We start from the raw sequence: 26,058 nt of genomic DNA, 5'->3' as shown, positions 1-26,058 counted from the left end.
AAATTCATTCCATGTTAAGAAAACAGTATTGCTCTTATGACAACAGGCTCTGCTCAACATCATCACGGGAAAACGGCGGCACATAAATTTGTGAAATCCAGTATTTAAGTTCGAGATAAAAACGGGAAGAAACTAAGCTGGAAATTACTTTTATGAATTTTTGGTTTGTACGGAATCAGAGCTACACTACGGTACATGAAAAACCTCAGCATTGAAGTGCAGGGCAAATTGCGGTAGAAAATAGAAAAATAATACTTTTTATAGGCTCGAGGGGTGAGGGATGCATTTAATAAATTTCCCCAGGCAACGCGGGTTACTACTGTGCTGCCATATCGCTCACAAAAACAATAGTAAAAATTAAATGCGGTCGTGAAATAGTGGTAAAATTAAAATGTGTTCAAGAATGAACAACTAAATAACAAAACCAAGTACAAATAAAACCCACGGTAAATTATTTTTATCAGTACAAATTATGCTATGACGTATCGTTGTACATCACAACACCAAAAATTTCAGTAAAGCTTCCGTACAGTAAGAAAAAAATAGAACACACACAAATATTATGCAGTACACAATCAACTGTCATTCAACACAAGTCAAGTACGCACTGATTTAAAGCCTAAAAACACACCCGCAACAAATAAACACTGTCGATAACTTCACTACTGAAGTGAGCGGCCGGCAGTTCACAGAGTGAGGGAATACACGAGGTTTGTACAGAGCAACACAGAAGAAGGGAAATAAAGAAGGCAACGAAGCGATAGCTGTTCTTGCTATTGCGCTTCCTCCCTACGAACATATTTATGAAAAAGAAAATGTTATGTGGTTATTTTAATTTTTTTTAAATGCCTCATACTTTTTATCTGCCTTTCATAACACATAACAAAGTACAGTATAACATCCCTTAATCACGAGGAATTATGTGTGCCTCAAACGGGGTGTGTTCACTCCTTGTATGTCCGGAATGAGCTATAGATGCCTGAGGAGCAAGTAAAGAGCAGCGTCACCATGTTTAGTATTCTACACCAACGTGAGTCATCAAATAGACTTAACACGCACTAAGATCATCGTTCTACCACTGACCACATTCTACACTAAAGCACTAACACCAATGAATTTAATATCCGTTATACAAGAATCCATCTCACTAGAATTGAAAAATAATACTCTTCTGATATAATCTGGATTTTGAAAAGACTTTCCTTCCTTACACGCAACACAACACTATCCTAATTGTTTGGAATATAAATATTTATGTTTAACCTTTTCTGCCTTTCCACTCACTGCAAAATCTTAATCGTAAGTAAAACGAAATGCCTTGAAAGGAAGAACAGAAAATTGGCCCCAGTTGGCAGGTTCGATCTTAGCTCATTCCAGTAGTGGTTGGTGTTCAAATACATCAGCCACATGTCAGTAGATTTACTGGCACGTCAAAGAACTCCTGCGGGACAAAATTGCGGCACCTCGGCGACTCCGAAAACCATAAAATTAGTTGAAAGTAAAACCATGTAACATTATTTATTTAATTACTGCCAATTGTTTAAAACATACAGTAGGTCATCATTACAAACATCTTTACATTGAGGTTCCGTCCACCACACATCATCAGCTCATCTGTGCTTCTATTGTTTTATTAGAGGCTGGTTGTGACTTACTGGTACTTCTCAGTTCAGACAACCACCTGCTGCCAACGTAGATAATTAGAACAGGCCACTCTAATTCTCCGTTGAGACTTGAAATAGTAAGTGCTACAACGAATTAATACTAATTATAACCCAATAACCCGCCTGGTGGCAAAGATCGTTAAAGCATCAATTCTGTACAGTCTGACACCGTGGTTAGCCGGTTCGAGTCCTGTTTGTGGATAAAAATCACCATCAGAATGTTGGCTGGCAGGGCAGGAGAGGTGGTGGTATACAATTTCTAATCACTAGATTGCGTGCTCGAAGCCTGGATTAAATTCCAAAACCTCCCGCAGTGTTCATATAGAGGGAGGGCATATGACGCTGTTGATGGCAATCCGTCCGTCGGATGGAGACGTTAAGCCTTGAGCAGATCCCTTGGTGTTATTCATCAACAGTAGAATATTTGCCTACATCCAGACATGCAGGTCATCCATGACCGTCAAATAGAAAGACCTGCACCAGGCGAGCCGAACATATTCTCGGACACTCCCGGTATTAAAAGCAATACGACATGTAATAAGAAGAAGAAGAAGAAGAAGAAGAATAAGAATAATTTTACCGGGAGGTACACCCGCCCCGTTCATTTAATGAAGCGCGTTGGAAAATACCATCTTAAATCTAAAACTCGCAACAACTAGCGCAAGAAGTTTGGACTTTTTCTCTACAGATGTCTTCTAGTCTGAAGAGGAACTATTAACTATTAAAATCCTAAAATATTTTTTATTTTAAGGTTTACTACACTGAGTTGAGTATTCTTTGTTTTTGGAATGTTAAAGTTGTCAATACTTCGATCACTTCCCGCCAACTTAGAAAATTTTGTGTATTTATTTTTCAGCCAATTACATTTATCTTGTAACTATTTAATTATCCAATGAAAATTGGGGGTTGTCGGACCTTAGCCCAGAGCTCTCTAGAACCTTCCTCTCGGGTATAAAAGCTGGCACATTTTCGACCTGGCTGTCTTATTCACCACTCCAGTTTAGTGTGTGTGGTTATTAAGGAGGCGGGAGCCTCGTCCATCATCGAGCAGACAAGCAGACCAGCAGCTCAAGGTAATGGCAGTCCTATAGAAATGATAGTCTTTTGAAAGCTAGCTCGAGGGGAAGGTTTCCGAACTTTACTAATGTAACTGTAATTTTCTAAAATGTAACTTTCAAACTAGTCGAAAGAACTTAGCCGAAATTCTGGAATAGAAATTGCGATACCCTCTCGAGTTCCCTATCAACTTGACTTTGAGGTAACTATGACCTTGTAACCGTTTCTGTCTGTAACTTTTGCAACTTAAATTTTCTCCATCTAGTGACTGCAGTGGTATAGGCTTAGCCTCTATACTTCGGGCCAGAAGCCCAAATAGGTTTCTAATCATTTAATTGCAAATTTCAAAGAGGGCAAGTTCCCGCCTCCACATCATTTTGATTTTTGAGCCAGTAACTCTAACCAGTTATTTTTTTCCACAAAGGCTCAGTATATTGGGTATTCGATACCCCTGTGAAATCCTATTTCATTTTTGTAAATACGTTACACGGTTGAGCATCTAAGACAGTAAATACTGTTGGAATTGTAAAATACATGTTGTACCTTGGATAGGCCTGGACATTTTGTTGAAAATGTATATTTTTAGAGCAAAGACGCTCTGGGTGTTAAAATTGAAGGATGCCTTTGGAATGTTGTAATGGTGTAATGTTCGGAGAAGAGTCTCCTAGACTCCTAGATAATTTTGTGGAGCAAAAGGTGCTCTTGAAACATTGTACATTTTGAATACTCTGTAAAAGAAATTAGGAGGGTCGTCTCCTTGACTGTTTTTTGAAAGGAGCCGCAGCGCTCATTGGAGAATGTATAATTAGTGAGCCTCCGGCTCAAGGTTGCTGTTATTCGATATTCTAAAATTGTTACCCTATCTTATGATCTTTTGTACCTGAATTTCGTAAAGTTTTATTTCCGAAAAAAGAATTAAAGATAGCTGAGAAAGAATTATAACCATAATTTTAAAGTTTTAAATCAATCTTCTGATTGTCCTATCTTGACCCATTCATGCCCCCACCTTCTTTCCCCTCTGTCCGCCACGGAATCCACGGAATAATAATAATAATAATAATAATAATAATAATAATAATAATAATCGTCGGCCGATACTCGTATCCGAGTTTTCGTTTCTCGCCTGCAGTTCCGTAACCCTTAGTCCACACGATGAAGGTGGCGCTGATGGCTTATCAGACATACGACCACACATGTTGCATTCGATAGAAGGTGGGGAAAGTGACAGTGTTTGACGTTGCTTCTTTCTCTAGCGAGTTTCCTCTTCCTGTCTTCGACGTTCCTGCTCAAACTGTGCAACTGCAGCTGATATGGTAGCACGCCAGCGAGGGCGATCCAATGCGAGAGTATGCCAAGTATTTGGGTTTATATCTACTCTTCTCATGGTCTGGTTAAGTTCGTCTTTATATCGTTTCAGATGAGCACCACGAGTCCTTTTGCCAGTGCTGAGTTTACCATACAGGATTTGCCGAGGGAGTCTGCTGTCACTCATACGTTGGATATGGCCTGCCCATCTAAGTCGATGACCAACGATGGCGGCTTCGATACTGTTTAGCTTTGCTTTCTTAAGAACTGCTATAGGCTCCGTCCGTATAGCACTGTGCTGCTGCGGGTGGATACTACGAGAACTACTCACAGGCATCTTCATCAACAGCTCACAATAAGCAGGAATATGTGTGACGTTTACATGCATATATTCAGTTACTTTACCCTGCTGTCTTCAGATGATTATATTTTAATGGCACAACCTTCCGACAGAATGATGTGCTTGTTCTTGGCTGCATTAATGGATACTGTAGTACAGAGCTTTCATTCACGACCTCACGAAATGGATTTGAAAAGACGGTGGATCTTAGCAGTAAATCACAGGAAGTGATTCATGATTTGTACATTTATTTAATACACAACTCTTTACACGGTTTAAAGGTTAACGATTACAAACAAATTATTATAGCAACGTTAAATTTCAAAGTAAGCTACAATAGGCCATCTTTTTTAAAGCACACAGACATCATACTGTTACAGATACATTGTATTCTATTAACATAGTGTTAATGATAACCATATTAATAATAATAATAATAATAATACTGAAGGAGTTGGATGTCAACACCAACATCTACAAGACCATGCAGAAGATGGTGGTCATTGCCACGACTGGAATTGTATGAAAATTTATGGGTTCAAATTCGACGTAAAACTGTAGTGTAAATTAAGGTTTATTCTGCTTTGATTTCCTAAAATCTGTACAATTGCTTGAATATCATCACCACGAAAGTGTGCAAAATAAAGAATGAGAAGAATAACAGACCACAATATGAAATTTTATAGTATTCTGTTACAACCTCACGAAATGGATTTAAAAGGGTAGTAGACAAATATAGGCTAATTATAGAAAAAGGCCTCCTTTACATAATATCAATAGCTCACAGAAATACAGCATTTTATATACGTAAAGTTCTGTCCTCGCCCCAAGGTAGTGCAACTCTTTTCAAACAACCCCTAATGAACATGAGCTGCATGTACCCTCATGTCAATCTTAAATTTCTGTCTGTATGGGGAATCAAGCCCGGGCCCCCGACGAAGGAAACTAGTACCACTAACCGTTATATTACAGAGGTGGTCGCGATCATAATATAAATCCAGACACAATAATTGATTGGCATCGTTAAGATATTCTGATATTTTCAATTGGTCCAACATCAAATCTGTGCCTTTTTATCGGAGAAAGTTCCTCTAAGCTCTTCTCCTTGTTGTATTTCTCTTTCCCCGCTTTTGAGATGCGAGGTCCAGAACATTCACAGGGTTCATCAATACGCGAGGTGACATGTTCCAAGTAAACTGTATAAATAACAGCAGAAATATGCTTACATTTCATGGAAATATTTTTATTCTTTTACCAAGGCCTCCCTCGCAACGTTAGCCTACGCTAACATGATATCGTATTAGAGATAGGCCAAATATATTTTTCTGAAGACAGCATTGTTGAATGTGTACATGAAAATTAATCTCGTTATCACCACAAATAATACATAAATTACTATGTTGCCTCTATCGTGAAATGGTAGTGTCTCTAGTGAACCAACGTTTTTCTCTTATCATATTTGCAGTTATTCGCTCCGTTGCTATTTCCTGTGAACAGTTTTTCTTGTAAATTTAATACATGACCACTTTCTGGAAGAGTGGAATAATTTGGCCGATTGTCGTTGCATAAAACACTCTGAAATCCCACTGTTATTATTTAGTTGACCATGGCAACACTCTGTGAAACGATAGAGATAAGTGCGCGGTGATCGCATTAACTTACAATGTTCGCCGCTCGCAGCGCAGCGGTGCATTTTTCCCAGCAGCGCACAGAGCCTATATTAGTTATATAGTCATCCCACTTGATGCTCATGATGGATATAAGATTTTGTTGATGAAAGCGTTCCAGTTCCTTGATCTCCCTGCGATATAGGGTCCAGGTCTCACACCCGTAGAGTAACGTAGAAATAACAACACCTTGGTACACCATTATTTTCGTGCGTACACTTAGATCTTTGTTCTGAAATACACGATGTGAGAGACGTCTAACGGCCACATGGGCAGCCTGTATTCTGTTTTCAACGTCCTTCTCGGAGGTACAGTGCGTTGAGAGAATACTCTCAAGGTACGAGAAGTGCTCCACCCTTTCCAGAGCTGTGCCAGATATGGTGATATCAAAATCTGGGGGGTGATTCCAGAAGTAGGCTGAGTAAGCACTTCGGTCTTCTGAATGTTGACAGTCAGGCAAAAACGTTCATAAGCTCCGTTGAAGCAGATGACAGATTGCTGAAGCTCTTCTGGTGTGTGGGCTGCAGAAGCATTGTCATCTACATATTGTAAATCTGTGACCCGGGTGGAAAAGGTTAATCTTTTGGAGCGAAGTCTGGCCCGGTTGAAAAGCACCCCGTCATACCCATATATAATTTCCACACCTGTGTTGTTTACAGGCGTTGTCTCATAAAGCACAGCTGCCACGTACAGGGTGAAAAGTGTAGGTGCAAGTGCACATTCTTGCTTGAGCCCATTTGTGATTGGAAATTCTTCTGAGATATCATTCTGATACAGTACCTGACCAACAATACCATCTAGGAGAGCTTGAATCAGACCAACAAAATGTTCGGGGCATTCAAAACGCCTCAAAACCATCCACATAGCGTCTCGAAGAACCTTTCAAGGTCATAGAACACTAAGAACAGAGGTGTCATTTGTTCTCTGCACTTCTCCTGGAGTTGTCTTGCGCAGAAGATCATGTCAATTGTACGACGAGAGGCACGAAACACACACTGAGATTCAGGTAGCAACCTCTCAGAAACAAGTTGATTCAGTGAGATTCTAGCAAAAACGTTTCCAGCTATGGAGAGCAGAGATATACCATGGTAGTTTCCAAAGATACTGCGATCACCTTTCTTGAAGATTGTAACTATTCTGGAGTTGGTCATGGCAGCAGAAACATTTATTTAGTTTCCCAGATTAGAAGAATCAGATAGAGAAGCCTGTTTTTTAGAGGTGAGCCTCTACTTTGAATGAGTTCAAGAAGAATGAACAATAATAATAATAACGCGATATCCTCCTGCAGTTGCCACAGGGTGGATTGAGTAGCTCAGTGGTTGCTGTTGCCGGTCCCAAGCTCGGATAAAGGAGGAGGGTTGACTTAAAGGCGTAAAATAACAGCCAGGATACATTTTGAGGCAACCTCTAAGGCTCAATACCTGAGACAGACTTCGATCGGTTTTCCCACTATCTTCAACATGTTAGCATGAGGGAAATGTCAGTTGACAAAACAATTACCCCAGGCCCTAGAACAAGTACTAGTTTATCTCGGTCATCGGATTCTGGGGGACCAATAACATCATGCGGGAATGAATCGGAGCTTCCCAAATCTCTTCCCCCGAAACGAAAACACTTCATAGCTACTTTAAACATCAACGCATTACTTACATCTGGCAAATTAAAACAACTAACAGACATATTGGACAAATTTGACATTCAAATTCTTGCAATACAAGAAACTCGATATGCAGACGAAAATCATATGGAATCAGGGAACTACAGAATTTATAAAGGGAAACCAGCAATATCCTTCCCCAAAACGTCATTGCAGTTCGGTACAGCCTTTCCAGTCAAGAAAAGCCTTACCAACTGCGTATTCAATTTCACGTCTCCTTCTGAAAGTATCTCACTCCTTTCGATCAAATCGGGAAACAACGCGTACACATTAATCAATGCCCATGCTCCCACAAATAATCACAATTGGAAAGATCCACGTAAAGTAGACGGATTCTGGGAACTGCTGGAGTAAGTTTCAAATAAGGTACCAAAACACCATGTCAAAATACTGTTAGGATTATATCCAGCACATAACAGAACAAACAGAAATGGAGAAAGATGCATAGACTTCTGCAAAATCTTCAATTTAAAACTAACGCTAACACACTTGTTGGCTCTACCCAGAAAGAAAATGACCTGGAGATCCCCCAATCAATATCTAGGCGAATTTCAAATTGATCATGTAGCCATCGCCAGGCAAAAAGGAGTCATGAATATTAAAGTCCGAAAAGGAATTATAGATTCATATCATTACTTGTCCTTAGTAAAAGTGAAGTTTCAGCCTAACAGGTTCAAAATAAGAACATTGAAAACGCCACAAAAATTGACCCAGAATTTTTCAAATTAAATTCCGATATTTTTCTTGCAAATTTACCATCAAATGTCCCTCAGACAGGAATAATCTAAGAAAATACAGTATGCAAGGCATCCCAGAAAATTGGCACACCGCCTAGAAAATGGAAACACAGATGGTGGAATGACACATATGACAAAGCAATAGAGCTAAGAATTAGAACATGGCAAATATGAAACTCTCATAAATCTTAAATCAAATGGTAAGAATTCTTTAAGGTACAGAAGGAAACATCCAAAATTATTCTAGCAAAAAAACGAAAACAAGACGAAACCCGTCTGGAGGAAATACACCAAGACTCCCAGAAAAACAACTCTAGAAACTACTAAAAGAATTTTAAAGGAGAACTCCAAAATTACCAAGCGCCCAGCCTTTGCTTCAAATGTCCAAACGGATCATTAGAAACAAATAGAACTGCAAACTTTTTGCAGACTACTTTCAAAAGTCTATTAAATTGCGAAAGTCCACAAAACCAACTAACCTTTGAGAAACCTTCACCAGATCCAGACTCAGAACCTCCCACTCTAGAATAAATCCAGCAAATAATTCAAGAATTGAAAGATAACACAGCACCAGGAGAAGATAGGATAATTGCTGAAATGTTGAAAACAGGTGGTGGGAAAGTGGCTTACGCAATTCAGGAAATCAAACAGAACATTTGTAATAGGTACTGAGAAAATTCCAGAAGACTGGACATGTGCACTAATTCACCCTCTCCACAAGAAAGGGGATAAATCAGATATAAACAATTACAGAGGGGTTTCCTTGCTATCAGTCGTCTACAATATTTTCTCTAAAGCTCTATTGAATAGATTAGAAAAACAAACCGACCACCTCATTGGAGAATATCAGGCAGGGTTTCGAAAAGGAAGATCATACCTAAAAACTATTTTACAAATTCGTAAAACAAAACAAACAATAATTACCTTTGTTGACTTCAAAAAAGCTTATGATTCAATAGACAAACTCTAACAGGCACAACAGCGAAAGTTAAATTTTTAGGAGAAATTTCAGAGCCATTCGAAATTACAACAGGGGTCAGACAAGACGATGGATTATCACCACTACGATTCAATCTAGTTCGGGAAAAAGTGGTTCGAGAATGGAAAAATGAAACTAAACAGATCAATATTGGTAGACTTCTCAAAAACAAAATTCACTTTGATTGCCTCGCCTTTGCAGATGACTTGGCAATCCTCTACAACAACAAACAAGAAGCACTCCAGTCCGTAGAAAACTTCATGAAATAGCGGCAAGAACAGGTCTGCAAATTTCATATGAAGGACAAAGTATATGGAAGGTACAAAATCAGGATGAAACAACCATCCTCTAATCACTAGATATAGGAAAATCTCCCAAGTAGATAAATTCAAATACCTAGGTGAAACTATACAACCAAACGGGATAAATAACAAGCAAACAAAGAAAGAATTACAACATTATAAAAAGCATACGAAATTGTCTGGAACATATACAACAAAAAATCTATATCCCAAAACGCAAAATTACGACACTACAACACAGTTGTAAAACCAGAAGCCCTTTATTCATCAGAAACTCTGATAATTGGTGGCAGATCACAAATAAAATTATCGAAAAACAAGAGAGGAAAATTCTCAGTAAAATTCTAGGACCTAAATGCGAAAATGGTATTTGGATGAAAAGGAAATCACAGAAAATCTATCTAGTAACAGAAAAAATCAGACAACAATAGAAGAGGAAGAGGGCCGATGACCTAGACGTTAGGCCCCTTTAAACAACAAGCATCATCATCAGAAAAAGAAGATTAAAATCCTATGGTCACCTGATCAGGAAGGATAAAAATATGCTAACAAATAAAATACTAAATCTCGCAGTATCTCCAAAAAATCACAACAACTGGCTTATAGAAATAAACTAAGATCTTCAGGAAATTGGTATAAATGAAGAAATCTTTTAAGACAGAAAAAATTCAGAAATCTCATAAACAAACACAAATTTGTTGATCAACCCAAAGGACAAGCTACAGAGTGGACGGAAGAACGCAAAAAAGAAGCACAGCGAGAGGATGAAGAGGTTTTGGGAAGAAAAGAATAAATGTTGTGCTAAATAAGTTCACACGTGCTCCTTAGTTGGGCATAACGAATAAAAACACAATAACGTGATAGAAATGAAAATAAGATTTGGGTCATTATGGCACACATCAATCGGCATTTGATCACTAGGGATATGCATTTATTCCCCGAAAAAATTGTGGGACAGGCCCGTCTGGTTCTCAGCGACTCAATTAACAAAAGTTAGTGTAGGTAATATTATTGTTGTCCGACTCATTGGCTGAATGGTCAGCGTTGAGGCCTTCGGTTCAGAGGTTCTCGGATTCGATTCCCGAACAGGTCGAGGATTTTCATCGCATCTGATTAATTCTTCTGGCTCTGGAACTGGGTGTTTGTCCCAACACTTTCCTCTTCATATCCAGACAACATACTACACTACCAACCACCGCAGAAACACCCAATAGTGATTATATCTCTCCACATAGGGTAGGCATCAAGAAGGACATCCGGCCGTAAAACAAGGTCAAATCCATATGTGCGACACTGTTCGCACCCGCGACCCCCCAGATGTGGAAAAAAGCGGTAGAAGACGTGTAATATTAATTTTTGATCAGCTTTATGAACTTAGAATATTGCTGACTACCGCACTTAGTTTTCTTCCTGCTCGGCGATATTAGAGAGTCTTTCATTTCCATCTCCTTCCATGACTCCCTATTCTCGTATTTATTATTTTTTGCGTTTTTCTTCTCATTTCTATGGTTACCGTGTCGTAATTACCTACCTGATCAATAAGAGCCGATGATTAAGCGGTTTTGTACCTTACAAAAGCAGTTACGACTACAACGTCCGTCATCACCATGTAACAATATTTTCATGTCAGCGGTGTTTGGCGTTGATGGACTTATCACTAAAAATGTAAATTCTTTGTGACAGTCATTAATGGTCGGAAATTGTAGTTTCTTCCATTTATATTATTTCAGTAGTATACGTCCGTTTTGCGGCGCTCGCAAGTAACCGATCGTGACAAATGAACATTCAAAAGAAATAGAATAGACATTAGCAGTGACGAATTGCACTCTCATTTCATAAATATCGATAATTTCTTTCTAAAAATTGAGTTTAACAAAATAGTGCAAGGTGTGCGATTTGCAAATACTGTTGCTGTAGGAAATGATGTTGATGATGCTTGTTGTTTAAAGGGGCCTAACATCGAAGGTCATCGGCCCCTGCTGTAGGAAAATACGCGCCATTATTGCTGCCTACTTCACAGTTTGGCCCCTGGGACGGCTGTTCTATAACATGCTGTAATTATCAAATTACTTCTGGAACATTCGTCAGTATAATCATGCACTTGCATTTGCTTCCGTTCAAGTGAATACCATACATGTTAAAAATCAATGGTAAGTAAAACGAATCCAATATTGTACTGATTTGTGTATTCCTTAGTTTCCACCACATATTTTATGAACTTTTATTATGTACAGGTTTTAGATAGAAGAAATATTTCCGAAAATATTTGGAAGTTTGCGGAAATTGTAATAAACGGGAATATCTCCATTGTTATAATAAAAGTAAAATTTTATATAATATAATAAATAATAATAAAACACTGTTTTATCTGTCTAATTTAATTCTCGATGACCCAATTAGTACACACATATCTACACTACACACAATTATCTTTGAGAATGAATGACAAGAGTTCACTAATTGCTGTGTTTAGTTTGTTTTTTGTTTTGTTTTTTTTCGAAATCTTTATACCTCACACAGCAGCCGCACGCGCACAGGTTTGAACACAAAGTATGCCAGCAATTACGACGCACGACGACTGTTCCTCGGCTCGACTCCAGATCAGCTCGGTAACTCACACAATCAATCAAGATAATTAACTCAATTAACTCACTGTCAACGTGACTGCTCCACACAGTGAACTACTCAACACGTATCACTAAATAACGACAACAGCACTCCTCTCCAACACTACTCCAACATTCCTACGACACTCATCGCCAACACAGGCCACTGAACAGCGGCCAACAACAACTCCGACGACAGCCGGCACGACTACTGTCCAATTCTCTACACTGGTAGACTGTTCGCGACTAGCCTTCTTTATTTATCCTGGTGATGGTGTACTAGAAACTTCGGGGATCGGCCAGAATGGGAACTCTCTCGTTTCATGTTCCAGATGGTTCACGGGGAAACCAGACGAAAACACAATACAAGGAGAGGCCGCGGCATGTCTTCGGACGGGCTGAGAGGTCACCCGCCACTGGTATAGCCTAGTGAACAAGACAACAAAAATGAACAAAATGATAATTTTTTGATGCCCTCCGAACAAATTTCGACAGAGAAGTAAAGGTTGGCCGTTTATCAACTTAACTGCGGTAATAATAGCTTTTAGAGGTTTTGATTCAATACTATACAATAAAACTTTCATCAAAGGAGCAATTACACATGTGTTACAACTAAATAGATGTACGGTCTGATTATATAAAGCAAAATCCATTTAGTATTTGATTACACACTAAAAAAAGTAACAGACACTAGACAGAACTTCACAAACACATTGACTGGGTGAGACGGCCAAACTGAAGAATGTGTGCGGCAAGGGTGTCCATGACCTTGGCAAAAAATCCCATGCTTCCCTTCCTCACAATACATGCTAGATGAGCGATTGCTATATGATGGTACAAATCTGCGCAAAGCCCCGAGCTTGGAGGGGAAATTAGGAGAAGGAAGGTATTGGAGGGAGTAACTACTGCTGAGCTACTGGGAGCGAAATGAAGCGTTGTTATCCTAACGTAGTCGCAAGGAGCCGATGTGAACACTTTCGTAGCAACTAGCGAAGTGAAGGTTCTTCCCCTCTCAGGCAAGTTGGAGCACATGGACTTGTCCGTATACAAAACTCATTTAGTGCGGAACTAAGGTCTTGTGCCATCAGATAGTAACCGCGCTTCTACAGGCTGCTGCGCGAGTCTCCATACTTGCTGTGGCGCTGTACGAATCGCTTAACTGAGTCGAATGACATTTTGTGCGTATCCCCGCCAAGTATTCAAGTATTTTTTTCTAAAATTGAAGGAAATTAAAGGAAAGAATTAGGTGATAACACAACAAAGGTTTGTATTTTAAACATTCTAATTCCTAGTTTTAGGTGGTTAAAATAGAATATTTTTTTTCTCCACAAAGGTGGGGGCCGAATGCCGCCACTGGTATAGCCTAGTGAACAAGACCCGCTATCCCTGAATTTAAATACAGAGTTTCGAGAAATTATGTTCAGCCATTTTCTCGTTATATCGTAACGAACAGATTGACAGACAGACAAAATTTGAATTAAACGTATTTTCGACTTTTTCATACCTAATAATGAGAAAAGGGATGCTCCAATTGCATGTAAGGTTCGTAGAAGTTACCTGTAATTAACATTACAGCAAATATGAGCAACACTAGAGAATGCAAACATGTGCAAACATTTGAGGTGTATAGATAAAATTATAACTTTACGGTTATAGATAAACTACAAAGACTGGATCATATCTTTCAAGATAGAGGGTACTGAAATGAAATGGTGCATGGCTTTTAGTGCTGGGAGTGTCCGAGGACGTGTTCGGCTCATTAGGTGCAGGTCTTTTGATTTGACTCCCGTAGACGACCTGTGCGTCGTGGGAGGAGGAAATGATGACGAAGATAACACATACATATTGCCGCTGTGCCAGAGAAATTAACCAATGATGGTCAAAATTCTAGACACTGTCGGGAATCGAACCCGAGACGCCTGTAACCAAAAGCCAGCACGCTAACCATTTAGCCATGAAACCGGACTACAGAGGGTGCTGTTTTTATTAACAGTTCTAGGGTATAAAATATACGCCTCAATGACAGATTTACAAGAAACCATTCATCAAAAATCTAGTAGCAATACTCTCGAATGAACGCACTTAAACTGAGCTCATCAGATAACAACGTTCGCGGACAAACCTAAAACAGAAAAATTCTGAATATCAGTTTCTTTAAATTTGCTCGGCTCTGGTTCAGTTATCCATCGTGTGGAACCCTTTACATAATGAATCTTTTTATCATGCAATATATTTTTCCCCACGAAACCGCATTTTACGAGCTATTGTGTGCGAGATAATGGCCAACACACGGCAAGGACTATATTTAATTCACCACGAAAATAAAAAGTTAAATTAAAAGCGTAAAAATATCCGTTCTTACTTAAAGCAGGGGTTGTTTTTATGGAGGCGTCTGTGATCCACTTTATAATGTCCCAATCATACTTTTATGAGTTAATTTTATGATCAATAAACCCACCGGTGAGATATTCAAAGAAGCCTAGTGCCTTATAATTTGTGTATAGCCTTTGGTGGAGCTGAGATTGGTATTGTGCGGAAAGAATTTACATTCGCACGTTATAATCATGAATTTAATTATATTTTCTATGATGATGATGATGATGATCAAATAACAATTAGATGTCGCAAGTTAAGTTTGCTTGAACTGTAAAATGGTATGGCTTCAGGATGTACCATTATTATTATTATTATTATTATTATTATTATTATTATTATTATTATTATTATTATTATTATTATTATTATTATTATTATTATGGTGGATCAGCAGAGGTGAAAGAAGGTGCCGGGGTGAATGGGTCTAACTACCAAATCAAAGTTAATTTAAAACTTTAACAAAGGTTATATTTTCTGAGTTTTAACAATTAATAACAACAAAAATCTAACAACTTTTGACTAGGTGAAGAAACAAGACTAGGAAGGATCCAAGAATTCAGAATAATAACACTTTAAGACCCTAGTTTGAAAAGTTTGAGCTCCTAGCTCAGCATTACCAAACAATGATTTGTTCAAAGGGTAGAAATACCCTAAAACATGGAGCACCAGCTCCGTAATTTACCATGTCAAGCCTCCTAGGGGCACTTTTACAACACTAGAAAAGAGCTGACACGCTCTCAGTTTTTCAAGCCTATTCAAGGCAATATCAGACCTTGCAATAACTTACCATCAAGGCACAATTTACAAAAATGAAACAGGGGTATCTCGTACCCAACCTACAGGGCCTTCGTGTAAAAGAAATAACAGTTAAATAAATGCCCCCAGCACAAAATGGAAGGAGGCGAATACTAGCACTCTTCTATGCAGCTTCTTAAAACCTAACAGGCACTAGGCCGATGAAACAGGGGCTATTCCCAAACTATGGAGGTGACCCGTCTAAGAAAGAAATTTAAAACATTAAGGAAGGGAAGAAAATCAGTTACCAAAACGTAGTCACCTCAAAACCAAAATGAAGGGGAGCTGGAGAGGGTAAATCACTCTCTATCCCCGAATTACAGTTACAGATTTTATGAGTGTTTACATAAGCCGGCAGAACTTACATTTTAGAGGAAAAGGTTACATATTAAAGTCTCGGACCTTTCCCGCGGGTTAAACTGCTGAGCTAGCAAGAAATAAGATGTTAAACGGCCATTACCTTGCTGAAGACCTGCTGCCTGATGAAAGAGGCGCCACCCGCCTCCTGCTTCACATCCATACACTTAGATAGACGTTGATCAAATGGCCAGGAGACGTGAAAATCAGCAGTTTATAAACCCTCGGGGAAAGTTCGATACCTTTCATGAATAAAACAGCCACACCCACTCAATTTTATTGGGTAGCTTAAAGTTACACCAAATCGAAGAAGAAGCCTGTGATTGGTAGGAAATTAATTACAGAAATTCTTGATTGGTTAAATTCATAACAGGCGGAAAGAAAGGATAAATATTGTCAACCCAAAAATGAATGAACGAAATTAAGTAAAGGAAAAACTTATGAAAACAGAATTACTTCTGAAAGGTTCTTTCACTTCGCACCAGGGTGCATGATCATAGTTTTTGTAGTGACCTCTTTGAGAGAATGTCCAAACTTCTTGATGAATGGAAAACAAAAACAAGTAGAATTTAACACAGTTCAGGAAACTTCATCATTAAAAAAATTACGGTAGTGACACCTTCTGAGAAAATTTACAAGTTGGTCCAGTTTTAAGTTCAGAGTTCCTCCTGTAGAGGAGGTTTTATTGGCGCAAGATTTAAAAGTGCGGCGTAGGGGTGTACCTCACGGTACAATTATTATTATTATTATTATTATTATTATTATTATTATTATTATTATTATTATTATTATTATTATTATTATTATTATTATTATTATTATTAAGGTAATATCATGGATCACAGAGTGATAAGAAGCGTAGGGTTTGAATGGCTGGACAAGGAATTAAGTAGAGCAGAACACAACAAATTTTGAAATTGTATTTCTTTCCTCCTTTTTCCTCTCTTTAAAATTGATAGATAAAGAATCTGAAAGAATAACAAGCCAATACTTACTTTACTTTCCGTATCAGGGAGACACATTAAATTCTTCCCCTCCAGAACTCCGCAGCTCTTATCCCTCGGTCCGTGGCAAGCATAAGATCTTTCTGGGTTTAGGAGTCATTCATCTCTTGATATATGAGTGGGTGTTGTGGAGTGGATATCTTTACAGTCGCATCTTGGATCTTCCGCATAACCCCACTTCACAAGATTACTACGGCAATTGGACACACCTGTTTTCATCCGGTTTAATGACCTCCAGGTGATATAGGACAAATGGCTTCCACTACTCAGTTCTTCTTTAGAAGTAAACCTCTATGGCAGTACTTGTTTCCAGAGTGATATACATCGAACTTCTAGTTTGGTATAGAGGGATACTGTTCTCTTCACAAAGCTCTTCCTGGATCTTAGGCGAGATGTGGTCACCTTGTGGTTATACGTTGGATGTCTGGGATCTGACTCAATCTTGTGTCTCTCATTCTCAGCTGCCACCTCGCGTCGAATAGCTGGAGGTGCAATACCAGCGAGAGGGTAGATCGTCCGCACTGGAGTAGGTCTAAAACACCCAGTGGCAATGCGGATGGACTCGTTGAGAGCTGTATCCACTAGCTTGATGTGGGCAGCTCTCCACACTGACTATCCGTACTCTCCTGCAGCAAAGCAGTTGAACGCAGAACATGCGTGTTCCCTCTCCATGCTGAACCAGTCAACTTCCACAGTAGACTATTCCTTGTGCTGATCTTGCAGTTCAGCTCTCTCAGCCAATAGAACACATTATTAATGAGCGCATCAGTTCTAATAATATGGGGAACTTATAAGTCTGATAATCAGGTACAAAACATGCTAATAATTAGCAGGCAGTTACATAGAAAAGAGCCTTCTTGCTCTCGACAGACACAGAATTAAAAGAGCACGATTTGCTCCGATCGTTTACACCACATTGGAGTCCGCGGTCAAAAAATACCATAGCCCAGCCTCGCAGAGTCAACAATCTCCTACGGCGCGCTCAAGTTCCACCTGACAACCTATCGGTTGTCCTCACATTAAAATATTTATACATTGTTGCCCAATGTGGGCTTATCTATTCCTCAACAGTAATATAATTCACTGTCTCCAAAGGGAACTAACACCAGAAACAATTACCGAATAAACAGGGGCATGATTGTCCATACTAAATGGCCTTAATGACAAAAGAAAAGGTTTGTTGTAAACGGCCATAAACAAAATGCAAGGAGGCGAAACACCTGCAATACTTCTAGAAATTGTTAAAACCCTATGTGGGCTTTTGGCCCAAAGATACAGAGGCTAATCCTACACCATACCGCGGGGACTAAATGGGAATCGTTAATGCCAAATGAATAATTAAGAAATTTAGAGGTTTTGAGAACTTTAGTCACCCCACGCAAAGTTGAATGTGAACCGATAGAGGGTAGTCACTCTTTGTTCCCTTTCATTACATATTTCCCTGTAGGGAATAGAACAGTGTCTTCAGACTGGCCGAAAATTCTACATTAAACCACCAAATTTAGAAATTTACATTAAATAAAAGAGGTTGAAACCTTCCCCTCACACTATCCTCAGGAGCTACCACATATCTATGAAAATTCTGCAATTACCTTGAGTCGCTGGGCCTTCCTCACGAAGGCCGAGCCCCTGCCTCCCTTACGACACGCCGCACACAAATCACTGGAGGAAGTAAGACAATACGGCCCTAAATCGTCCTGCTTCATAGTATTTTTAAGGGTAAGCTTCCAGAACTCTTTATTGATAGGCTGGATTCCTGAACACACCCAGAATTTTAATTGGCTAGAGAAAATATTTACAACTTTTTGATAGATTGATAACAATTGAAGAAAGAACCAGCTGAAGTGTTGACAACTTCAATACATAAAGGAAATAATCCTCAAAACCTAAGGTTAGCCAACTGCAAAAATAAACATTCCTTTATGAAATAATTAGAGTTCATCCCGCTAGAGGTAGCAATTAAACGGTTGTTTGAGACATCTAACAGTTGAAGACCAAAGTATCTTGTAGTACACCAGTTCAAGTTTTTTACATAGATGGCCTTAGAGAAGGCGCGCAGTTTAACTGGCCCGGTGATGGTGTGCCCACTGTACAGTTATTATTATTATTATTATTATTATTATTATTATTATTATTATTATTATTATTATTATTATTATTATTATTATTATTATTATTATTATTATTTATTGTAAGCCCCCTTTGCAGAAGAGAGAACATAATACAAGGTACATATAAAACAAGTGATGTTTTAATAATCCAAAATAACAAACCTGAAAGAATAACGTCAGCCGATGATATACCAGGAAAACATTTTAATTTTCGACAACACATGCCTACGCAGGATAACCAACATGACAACTAGAGAAAGGATATATGTGAAGCAGGCCGGGAAACCCTACAGAGGACGAGATCTTACGTGACGTTGTAGGGAAAAAAACGTGAGAACATTAACCCTTTTGTCTGACTTTACTCAACATATGGAATTTAAACAAGGAATAAAGAACACCAATTAAAAATATAACATCTTCAATTAAACAAAAGGTTAAATCGAACCACGAGGTTCCTATCGGTGGTTCTTCAGAAAAATGAATATTTACCCAAAATTACGATTACATTTAAATAAGTGAGCATAATTTCGATGTTGAAATTTACAATGAAAATTTAAAGGGAATATGACATAATTACAAACATCTTACAAGGCAACCTAAAATGTTACAAGGAAAGGAAACAACGGAAATTAAATTTAGTACCGAGGCCTATGCCTACCCCGGGATGGCTGGAGCCGCTGAGCGGACCACCTTACAAGGTGCGTCCGATCGTTAAGAGGTACGAAAACCAAAGACGCTGAACAGAGCCTTGCTCTTGCTAAGGAGCCAAAAGGCCGGAAATTGAGAAATACTCAAACAGCCAATCAGGGAAGCTAGCTATGTTTCGACCCGAAGATTCACCAGTACAATTTAGTGTTATTTTCGACAATAGCATTACAACACCATATATGGTAACATGGGAAATTTATTCTAGAGGTTTCGATTCCGAAACTCAGCGATTTCGTGATCGATGCCTCCTCGTGGCAACTATAGGGTGATACAAAAAATGAGTTGCAACAAACATATTACTGGAGATCTCCACTATAAAATCAATGTCTTTTCATTTAACACTCAATGATTAAGTAAATAATTGTCTCTTCAGTGAGTCCTGAAAATTCTTTAAAATCACAAAATGTCACCAGAAATAAAACACATAAAATTCTACATAAATTTACAGCAACAAAAAATATTCAATTGACTTCTTCAAAAATGTCAGTTCCTTAGTTTCTTTCAATGACTGTTTCATGACAAATCCAGAATTAAACGATTGCACCGATTCTATCAATTCACCACCGGCGACATCCTCCACCGCCGAATCTCGAGCTCTGCTCGATAATAATTTTTTTTAAAGCACTTTACATTAAATGGCGGTTTTCATTTTTTGTGAACACACTGATACCAACACGTGTCACCCACATCTTGATGCACCTTTTACAAAGAGTATCTTGGAAGCAGAATTTCCTAAGCTCGACCACAGGTATTGCTGCCCATAGGATCGCTGACATCGGCCGACTGCCAACATGGTTTCCCTTTTTAATCCAACCAGGGTCTCCAATGACGCTTCATATAGCGAACTCACAGTGAACATGTAGTAAGACATGGCGCAGTACTGGACAACTGCCACCACCAGGAAGTCTGCGACAATGCACTCGCAGGTTGGATGCAAACAGGTCAAGAATTCATAGTGCCCCTTCCAACAGACACGACAGTTTCCCTGTCTGGACCCGGTTAATGTGATCACTGGGAAAGAGATCAACCGCAACACAAAAGGAAGTAATACAGGAAAAAACATAGCCTCGGCTATGAAGAAGAGAAACATGAGTAGTATAATAGGACAGTTCTGCCGTCGCCTCCGCCTCAGGGCTCCCAGGGGCCCCTCCGCCTCCGCCTCACGGGAGGCCCTCCCAGAGGCCTCCTCAGCCTCCGCCTCCCGAGGGGCCTTCCCAGATGCCTCCTCCGCCTCCCGCGGGAAATTTGAATTTGTAAACAAAGCCACGTGCTTTTTGACAGCTGTCATCGACAACAACGCATCGCTAGCCTCAGTACTGCCATCTTGACGGGCCTAAACCTCAGTAGTACCAACTTAACCTCACAAGCACGAGATTTGAATTTGTAAACAAATCCACGTGTTTTTGACAGCCACGTGCTTTTTGACAGACAACAACGCATCGCTAACCTCAGTACTGCCATCTTGACGGGCTAAACCTCAGTAGTACCAACTCAACCTAACTAGCGCGAGATTTGAATAGGTAAACAAATCCACGTGCTTTTTTGACAGCTGTCATCCGCCATCTTTAAACCACAGAGCACTGTGCTGCCCTCTTTATTGCAGTAGCTGCAAATTCGTCACCTGTCATCCGCAGTGCTGCCATCTTAACGGGCCTAAACCTTAGTGCTACCAACTTAACCTCACTAGCGCGAGATAAACAAATCCACGTGCTTTTTTGACAGCTGTCATTCGCCATCTTTAATCTATAGAGCACAGTGCTGCCCTCTTTAGCTACTTACCTTTGAAATGTGGTGGCGGATAATTTGAAAAATGCTTTTTGACAGCAGCCATCTGTAATCTAGAGAGCACCGTGCTGCCCTCTTTAGCTAGATACCTTTGAAATGTGCTGGCAGGCAATTCCACATGACAGCAGCCATCTTTAAACAAGAGAGCACCGTGCTGCCCTCTATGTGGTGGCGGCAATTTGAAAAATTCTACATGCTCTTGTTTGGAAACAAACTCACGCGCTTTTTTGACAGCTGTCATCCGCCATCTTTAATCAACAGAGCACAGTGCTGCCCTCTTTAGCTAGATACCTTTGAAATGTGGTGGCGGCAAATTCCACGTGCTCTTGTTTGGAAACAAAGCCATGTGCTTTTTTGACGGCTGTCATCCGCCATCTTTAATCAACAGAGCACCGTGCTGCTATCATGGGGGCAATTTCGTCAGCTGTCATCCGCCATCTTTAAACCACAGAACACCGTGCTGCCCTCTTTATGGCTACTACGTTAAGCACGTAGTAGCGGGCAATTTGAAAAGTTCTGTTAGCTATCATCCGCCATCTTTAATCAAGAGAGCACCGTGCTGCCATCTTTAGCTAGATACCTTTGAAATGTGGTGGCGGCAAATTGAAAAATTCCAGGTGCTCTTGTTTGGAAACAAACTCACGTGCTTTTTTGACAGCTACCATCCGCCATCTTTAATCAACAGAGCATAGTGCTGCCCTCTTTAGTTAGATACCTTTGAAATGTGGTGGCGGCAAATTCCACGTGCTCTTGTTTGGAAACAAAGCCATGTGCTTTTTTGACAGGTGTCATCTGCCATCTTTAATCAACAGAGCACCGTGCTGCTATCATGCGGGTAATTTCGTCAGCTGTCATACGCCATCTTTAATCTACAGAGCACCGTGCTGCCCTCTGTAGTAGCGGGCAATTTGAAAAGTTCTGTTAGCTGTCATCCACCATCTTTAATCAAGAGAGCACCGTGCTGCCATCTTTAACTAGATACCTTCGAAATGTGGTGGTGGATAATTTAAAAAGAAAAATTCTACAGCAGCCATCTCTCGACGCTAATTGCATAAGATGATGGCTATACATGACACCTTAAGGGTGCTTACGCAAGTTGGCTGCTATACATAGGTTCTTATGAGACTCCCTTGGGATGCTTGCGCAGGATGGCAGTTATACATGACTCCTTATGAGATGCCCTAGGGATGCTTGCTCAAGATAGCGGCTGCTCTTATAGGACGGCTTAAGGGTCCTTGCACAAGATGGCTTGAGACGCCCTAAGGATGCTTGCGCAAGATGGCGGACACAAGATGGCGGCTATACACAACTCCTTATGAGACGCTTTAAGGGTGCTTGCGCAAGATGGCTGCCACTCTTATGAAGAAAGCTAGCTTAGAGGCTAACGTGTCGTGCTAGTTCGATTCATTAAATTTAGGGCTTAAATGCCAAATGTTAAATATCTCGAAAACGGTGCTCCGTAGAGCAAAACGGACAAACGTTTTCTGCCTAATACCTAAGCTCGCAGTATGAGGAACAAGAAAACAATAGTCTAATGATGGGATCAACGGTTCGGTTCCTACTTAGGCCCTTTGGCATTTGCTCTGTTTTAGCTTGTATTGAAGCGAGTCTTCGTAACATGATCAGGTCTAGCTATGGTAGATAGTATAACGTACCGTGCTGGTTCGATCCATTAAATTTGGAGGCTTAAATGCAAAATGTAAATATCACGAAAACGGTGCATCGTAGAGCAAAACGGACAAAATTTTTCCGCCTGATACGTAGGTTCGTAGTATCAGGAACAAGAAAAAACATAGTCTAATGATGAGATCAACGGTTCGATTCCTACTTAAGCCCTTTGGCATTGGCAGCTATCTATTTCTACAAGATGGTGGCTGCTCTTATGAGACACAAGATGGCTTGAGACGTCCTAGGGATGCTTACGCAAGATGGCGGACACAAAATGGTGACTATACATAGCTCCTTATGAGACAGCCTAGGGGTGCTCGCACAAGATGGCGGCTACTCTTATGAAGAAACCTAGCTTAGAGGCTACTGCGCAAGATAACAGCTGCTGTCATGCATGCGGTGGAGGGCAATTTGAAATTCTATGTGCTTAATCAACAGAGCACCCTGCTGCCCTCTTTAGCTGAAATGTGGTGGAGGATAATTTGAAAAATTCTTTTGACACCTGTCATCTTTAAACAATGGCGACTATACATAGGCTGTTAAGGACTTATCATTCTCCTCCTCCTCCTCCTCCTTCTCTACCTCCTCCTCCTCCGCCTCTTATGTCAAGATATAGCTTTATATCGAACAAGTTTAAACCTGCATCGCGAAGGCAAGCGTGTGCAGCGATAACATTATTCTGCATGTTTAGACTTTAGAAACATAAGAAGAGTAGAATCAAACGCTGTACTCGATACAACATGTGATCAGAACATTGATTGATGTGTTCAGAAAACAAAATAAGTGTTCAAGATTAGAATCGAACACTGTACTCAATACATCATGTGTTTAGAATATGTCAGGGGATACCCTTGTTCTAAGAAGATCAGATTGAAACATAACAAGACTAGAATAGAACACTGTAATCGATGTTGTTAACTTCAACATGTGATCAGAACATTGATTGATGTGTTCAGAACACAAAATAAGTGATCGAAACTAGAATCGAACACTGTACTCGATACAACATGTGATCAGAACATTGATCGATGTGTTCAGAACACAAAATAAGTGATCAAGACTAGAATCGAACACTGTACTCAATACAACATGTGTTTAGAACATGTTAGGGGGTACCCTTGTTCTAAGAAGATCAGAATGAAACATAACAAGACTAGAATCGAACACTGTAATCGATGTTGTTAACTTCAACATATGATCAGAACATTGTTTGATGTGTTCAGAGCAAAAGTACAATTTTGATGATTTGCTTAGTGTAAAATCAAAAACTATGGAAACACACTGTGCACATATCGCGTAGCTAACTCGCTCAGTAAGCAATATTGCAAAACTACAACTTCAATGATTTGCCTAGTGTAAAAATCAAAAACACACTGTACCCATACTGCGCAGCTAACTCGCTCGGTAAACGATATAGCAAAAGTACAACTTCAAATTATTTACCTTCTATCATTCGTCTTGTGTGAAAATCAGTCGAACAAGTTATCGCATAAACATGTAACATGAAATATCAGTCAATCTGTTGGCATGGGTTACAAGCATGTAGCTTATGCGGGAAGTAAAATTAAACAGAACGCTAGTGCTATAAGAAATACTCTGCTTACATTTAAGTCCCTAGCTGTTGAACAAGTTATTACATAAATATGTAACATGAAATATCGGTTCGGAAACATATTGTTTCAATCTGTTGACATGGATTACAAGCATGCAGCTTGTGCAGGCGAGGGCTACTATGCAAAATGCTGAGCCGAAAAAAAATCGTCATAGGGTATGTAACCCAGGGGTTACATCTTATCAGAAGGGCAAAAAGGATGAAAGGACTCTTCCTCCTCCTTACCGCACATTCCTTGTAGGGCTAATTGGCTAATGGGCTAATGTGCTAATGGGCAAAAGGGCTAATGGGCTAAAGGGCTAAAGGAGCAACAACCTTATCGATCGCTATCAGCAAGAACGCTTGTACTTTGTTAAGTGTAGAAAATTAATCTTTATTGGTAAATGGTTTTATGTTCAGAACAAGGAATGGAACCTAGGGGTTACGTCTTTCCTAATAAAATCCCCGAGGTGCGATGAATTACGGTTTTCTAACTAGTGTTTGGAACACTGAACTTTTCAAGATGATAGCAGAGAGGTTAGCAATGTTCTGTTGTTGGATTTTAAATTCTACGCTATAACATGCATAAGGTGGCAGCCTTGAGGTTTACCGCCGTAAAGATGGCAAGAGTGAGGTTAGCAATGTTCTGTTGTTGGATTTTAAATTCCGCGCTATAACACGCATAAGGTGGCAGCCTTGAGGTTTACCGCCGTAAAGATGTTAGCAGTGAGGTTAGCGACGCTCTATTGTCCTCCAAAGTGAGGTTAGGGTTCGTCAAGGAGGCAGCTGTCAAAAAAGCACGTGGCTATGTTTACCAAACAAGAGCACGTGGCTGTGACGTCACGTAATCAATCCTTAGCTCTACGTCGTTAAGAGCAGCATTAGGATTAGCTTTTTTTTTACTTGGGAACAGAGCAGCAGTATGAATAGCCATGTTTTAAAGCGTGTACACATCACCTATCGATTTCACATGCTTTGACTATCGTACTAAACGTCTTCGGCTAGATTGTGCTGCTATCTTAGCATAACCTATACCCATAAACTTAAAGTACAAAGAATAGCCATGTTTCAAAGCGTGTACACATTATGTATCGATTTTGCATACACCGACTCTCGTACCAAACTTCTTCCGCTAGATTGCACCACTATCTTAGCATAACCTATACGCATGAACTTAAAGTACAAGGAATAGCCATGTTTCAAAGCGTGTACGCATTATCTATTGATTTTGCAAGAATCGAATATCATACTAAACTTTTTTCACAAGATTGTACTGCTATCTTAGCATAACCTATACGTATGAACTTAAGGTACAGAGAATAGCCATGTTTCAAAGCGTGTACACATTAC

The 26,058-nt window shown here is 39.6% G+C and overlaps 1 protein-coding gene across 1 annotated transcript in view; it reads left to right on the top strand.

The window, feature by feature from the left end:
• The window catches only part of LOC136880903 (glycine receptor subunit alpha-3-like), a 347,710-nt gene that overhangs the window by 289,597 nt on the left and 32,055 nt on the right, over window positions 1-26,058 (top strand). The window lies entirely within an intron of this gene.

The sequence above is a fragment of the Anabrus simplex genome, chromosome 9 (assembly GCF_040414725.1).
Source record: "Anabrus simplex isolate iqAnaSimp1 chromosome 9, ASM4041472v1, whole genome shotgun sequence".
Taxonomy (NCBI): domain Eukaryota; kingdom Metazoa; phylum Arthropoda; class Insecta; order Orthoptera; family Tettigoniidae; genus Anabrus; species Anabrus simplex.
The sequence above is the reverse complement of the archived record's forward strand: the minus strand, read 5'-3'. Positions and strand labels throughout refer to the sequence as shown.